Below are 5,561 nucleotides of genomic sequence, written 5' to 3' on the forward strand. Positions count from 1 at the left end.
CACGTGAGGACCTCGCCGAGCAACCTCGCGCCTGCCGATGCACGGACCCGCTGACACACTAGAGAGCGGCCCCTGATCCTCGAGATAAGTCATCACCCGGAAGCGCCAGCTGCCGTGGCACCATCCACGCACCTAATGCTACCCTCTGTTAGCAACGTCGTCTCCTTTCTCACCAAACAACGGCTGCTTGGGCGCCAAAGGGGACCTCCTGATCATCGCGACTCAGGGGCTCTTACCGGACTCTGGGTCGCTCACCTCCTGGCCTTGACCACGGCATCGCGACCTGGCATACCAGCGACGGCGGAAGCCGCCTTGGGACTGGGACCTGTCGGCGCAGAGCACCAAGCCCTCGTGAGGTTCAAAAGGGAGGACTGAGCTAAGACGGAATGAGCAACTCGCGCAATTCTACGACAAGGGTTATATTAACAAAACAGGATCACAGGCACCTTACAATCCCCCACGGGGCGCGTTTTTGATTCCTCGCAGGGAACAGATCCTAAAGGGACACAAACTACGCACGACCCTACAAAAGACGCCATCATCAACAGTGGGACGTCAAGCACCGACGCCAACCCCATCCAGATCAGAGATGGCGGCGGCCTGACGAGCCCGCCCTGCTTCAGGACCGGCGCCGGCTCGGGGGCTCGTAGCTGTCGTCGCTCGTCTCCGGAGTCGCGAAGAGCTCGCCGGAGTCGCTGGAGCCTCCGACGCCTCCACCACCTGAGGAGCCGCCAAGGGAGCGGTTGGCGGGCCCAGTCCTCATTGCGGCATGGTCCGGGCCACCTTCCCCGGGGCAGCACTCCAGCCGGCGCCCACTCGCATCGAAGACCTTGAAGAGCATCATCGAGGCACCGTCATAATCCAAGTGGACCGCGAAGACGCCCCTTACCCTGCAAACCCGGGCGATCTCTCTCCAGCCCCGAGTCATGAAGACCTCGCCCGGGGCAACGACCACGACCTCTGCCTCGGTCGCGAGGGTGCTGCAGCCGGCGTTCTGCAGCCAGAGCTCCAGGGGCTCCCCCTGCGGGATGATGGAGGCGAAGAAGGGAGGAAGGCGGATCCAAGACTGAAGAGGAATGGTGACGTGGAGCACGAACTCTCGGGAGGAGCCCTCGGTGTGGACCCCAGGGGGGACGACCCACACCTTCGTGACCCGTCGGCGCCGACAGCGGCGCCGCCCATGGCGGTCAGCATCAGCTCCTTCGGTGCCCTCGACGTGGGCGTACAATGGCAGCGGGAACCCCGGCGGCACCCGCTCGCACCAAGGCCTCGACACCACCTGAAGGCCCCTTCGTCTGGGCCACGGGGGACGAGCCGTTTCTTTGGCGGGAGTGGGTCTGGCTCCTCTCGGGGAGCTTTTCCCTTCTCTGCTGCCGAGAACCTGTTGATCGGAGCCATCGCAGCAAGACAGAGCAAGGATCTGGAAGAAGGAGAAGCAAGGAGGGATGTACTGGAAGGGCGTGCGCTGTCCCGTACTTGTGGCCGGCGAAAGCCAACCACCGACCTCCACGATTACAGGTAATCATGACCCACTTTGCATGCAGGGACTTGTTCAATCCGTGCAGTTGCCGAGGCGCCATGGGGAAGTGGAGACGCCCACGACCAACCAACCACCACGCGGCGCCCAAGGCCGCAGGCTGGTAGGGCCCGCGGTGCTTCGCTCTTGCCCTTCCGCCTCCCTGCACGGCCAAGTCCGGGCGCGCCTTGGGCCCGGGGGCTACTGTCGGCGTTCTGAGAACAGGGGTCCCCAGACTTGCCTGCCTGCGGCCTGCGGCGTGGCTCAAAGGGGGGCCCAGCGCGGCCCATCTTCACCAACACAACCCAAGACCCTTGCGAGGGGACAAGCCTCGTGGGGCGGACGACGCGGAGCTTTCTCAGGCGCGGCCTCGTCAGGCTGGCTCACGAGGAGGTGGAGAGATCAAGGCGGGTTACCTCACGAGGTGCCCGTGACGCAAGCCATGACGACCGGGGGCGCCAGGCGGGTGCCAGCCCGTGCAGCGTCCTCCCTTCCTCTTTGGTGCAAAGGGGGCAACCACAGCCGCGGAGTACCGAGGCATCAGGCAAAGGTTGCCATTTCGGTGCAATGAGACCAAGACCAGGAGGACTACGAGACGGAGGTCACCGTGGAGCCCAAGACGGCATCATCACCAGAGCTTTCCGCAGGCGAAGACTGCTTCTGTCAGGATAGTTGATACTAGCTGTCCCCTTCAAATTAGCCCGCCATTGTTGGCTCCCTTCCCACTCGATATTTGGGAAGAGGACCATGGCCTCTATAAATAGGACCAGCCACCCACAGGCAGAAAAAAGACAGAAACAGAGAGGCTAGAGACTGGAGAAGAAAGAGCTGGCCAGAGAGTGGGAAAGATAGAGAAGGTCAGGTAGAGAGAGAGAGAGAGGGGGGGGGTGACTGAGCTCCTCCCAGCAGTTCATCGCCCTAGCCAAGAGCAGACCCTCGCGAGGCTGTTCTTCCTTGTATTGTTCATCATCATCAGCCCAAGAGGCAATCCACCACAACACACACTGGAGTAGGGTATTACACCACAACGGTGGCCCGAACCAGTATAAACCTTGTGTCTCTTGTGTTGTTCTTTCCTTTGTTTAGATCCTAGTAAGGCGGAGGAGTGCAGGTAGGTAGGAGGCGAAATCTCCGCACGCACCCCAGTGTTCGAACCTCAAGGGTCTGCCGGAACCCGAAATCCGACAACAACAAGCAACAAGTCTGGAAAAATCCTCATGTGCATATATTAGAATTGGCACTGTTCTGCCCTAAACCATATTTTAGAGTTGTTAAACATGCAAAGTATTGCCACCATGTTAAACTAGGCATTTTTCTACCCCATTTACATGTAAAGTTTATTAAATTCGGAGCTACGGTTAATTAATATGAAATAAACCATTTTAGCATGGCATTTGAGCAAAATATAAGCAAACATCATTTTTAACATTTCAAACATGGATGAAAGTTGGATATTATGAAACTAGACACAATTCTAAGCATTTTTCATATTAAGTTTGTTTTATTTGGATGCACGGTTTGAGAGTTATTAAATGCATGAACTAGAAGGGGTGTTCTGTAAAACAGGTAATTCACTGGTTATTGGCAAAAATGCTGAAGGAAAGAAAACGAGCAATGGGATGAAACTGGAGGAGCTGGGGCTCTCACCAGGCCTCATGGATCGGTCGGTGCAGCCGGCTGGCTAAGGGGATTGCGGGCAGGCCTTGGCGCGCCCTTGGGCTAGGAGGCCCGGTGAGGAGGAGGCGGCCCAGCTACGGGTCAACGCGAGCGACGGGGTGCGTCAATCTCTGTTCGACAGAAGCAGAGCAACAATGGTGGTTGGCGGCGAACTTGGCACGATGGCAGCGACTGGGTTGACGAGAACCGGCCGGATGACGGGGATGGACGGATCCGAGGGCGGGGGTTCCAAATCCGGTGACGGTGCGTTTGAAATGAGGTCAACGGCGAGCTCCATCGGGCAGCCATGGAGGAGCTCCTGCAAGAGAGAGAGAGGCAACATGAGAGGAAAGGCGAGGGAGAACCAGAGGGAGGAGGAGAGGAACATGGCGGCGGGGTCCGGCCTGGGTGGAGGTGGTCACCGGATTACCCCTCTTGCGACATGCCTACCATGCGGTTATGCCTCTAAGTCGTGCCCCGACACATGAGAGATATAGCCTCATTGTGGGTGTTACAAGTTGGTATTAGAGCCTTCCCTGACTTAGGAGCCCGTGCTTGATCGAACCGCTGGCGTTGTTGGGTCCAGAAGAAAATGTTTTGAGTCTTGTAGGATTATATGTATCGGAGAGTAGGATTCTTTTTACTCCTCAGTCCCTTTGTCGCTATGGTGAGGCCTCCTGGAGTAGAGTTTTGACTCTTCTCTCCTCAAATTTCACTAGAAAAAATTTAGGATCACGCGGGTATCTTGGAATCATTCCGATGGTTTTGTGATGAGAACATTGTTCTTGGTGCCTCCTGACATTTAGGGGTTGTGGCAGTGTCCCGGGGAGTTGAGCTCCGAGGTGTTGTCGTCACAATTTTATCGTTGCAGTTCTGGAATACCTGAGTTCGCCGACATCGAAAATCTCCTTTATGCAGTTGTTGGTGAGATAACCTCGACGCCACCCAGTACTGGGGCGGGAGTTCGGGAGTATTGCCATAACTCGTATAATGGATGCTCTACGAAGCTTGAGGTAAATGATTTCTGAAGGTTTCTTGGTTATGTGTTGAAGGATGGATACAGATGGATGTAGGATTTGCTAGTTTTGGGTGAGATATTATGCTTCCCCTGTATCACCAACACCTGATTGCATAGCCAGAAAGTTTCGGGAGTTTTATAGGTGGGAATTCATGTAGCTCTAGTATTTCTTCTCGCAGATATTTGGTTTGTGATTGGGTAATCCTTACCACTTATTTGTTCATATCCGTACCTTGTTGTTTTATTATTCTACCTTTATCTAAGTGGCTTCTCAACTTATGGAAGTGTGATAATTTACTTTGGAATTCATTCGTTCATTCTTGTTCCAATGCTAAGGCTATATTTTGCAATTTCGATCCATTGATTTAGCTTGAATATATGTCTGTCAAGATGCTAACGGATGTCAACCTCTTTAGCATGGCTCCTCTAATGCGTCAGAATCCGGAACCTCCGCCACCACCTCCACCTCCGCAGGCATGGCAAGCTATCATGGCATCCACCAACGCCAACACTCAGATGCTTTTGCAACTCTTGCAAGAGCGCAACCAAGGGCAAGGCAACCAAGGAAATCAAGGCCAAGGCAACAATCAATCTCAGTTTGCTACCCTCAATCAGTTCCTCACAACCCAGCCAAAGTCCTTCAGCAACTGTGTCGAGGCCACAGACGCCGATGACTGGCTCGTGGATATCTGCAAACATTTTGAGTGTAGCAATGTCAGGCCTGAGGACTATGTCAAGTTTGCTTCGTTTCAACTCAAGGATCAAGCTGCTGAGTGGTATCAACAATACAGAGATTCCAGAGGAGGTCGTGTGATTGCCTGGGATGATTTCCTGTAACACCCCGGATGTAACTTTCCCAATTTGTACTCCAACTCTTGCCGTTTCCGGCGTTAAGTTAATTTATTTTCTCGGGTTCGGGTATTTGTCTCCGTGTGTTGTTATCGTTGTCATGCATCTCATATCATGTCATCATGTGCATTGCATTTGCATACGTGTTCGTATCAGGCATTCGAGCATTTTCCCCGTTGTCCGTTTTGCATTCCGGCGCTTCCTTCTCCTCCGGTGGTCATTTCTAGCTTTCTTCCGTGTGTGGGGATTAAACATTTCCGGATTGGACCGAGACTTGCCAAGCGGCCTTGGTTTACTACCGGTAGACCGCCTGTTAAGTTTCGTATCATTTGGACTTCGTTTGATACTCCAACGGTTAACCGAGGGACCGAAAAGGCCTCGTGTGTGTTGCATCCCAACACCCCTCCATTTTGGCCCAAAATCCACCTAAGCCTTCTCCATCATCTAGAGCATTCGATCACGATCGCGTGGCAGAAAACCGCACCTCATTTGGACTCTCTTAGCTCCCTCTAGGCCTATAAA

Source organism: Triticum dicoccoides, chromosome 6A (genome assembly GCF_002162155.2).
Source record: "Triticum dicoccoides isolate Atlit2015 ecotype Zavitan chromosome 6A, WEW_v2.0, whole genome shotgun sequence".
Taxonomy (NCBI): Eukaryota; Viridiplantae; Streptophyta; class Magnoliopsida; order Poales; family Poaceae; genus Triticum; species Triticum dicoccoides.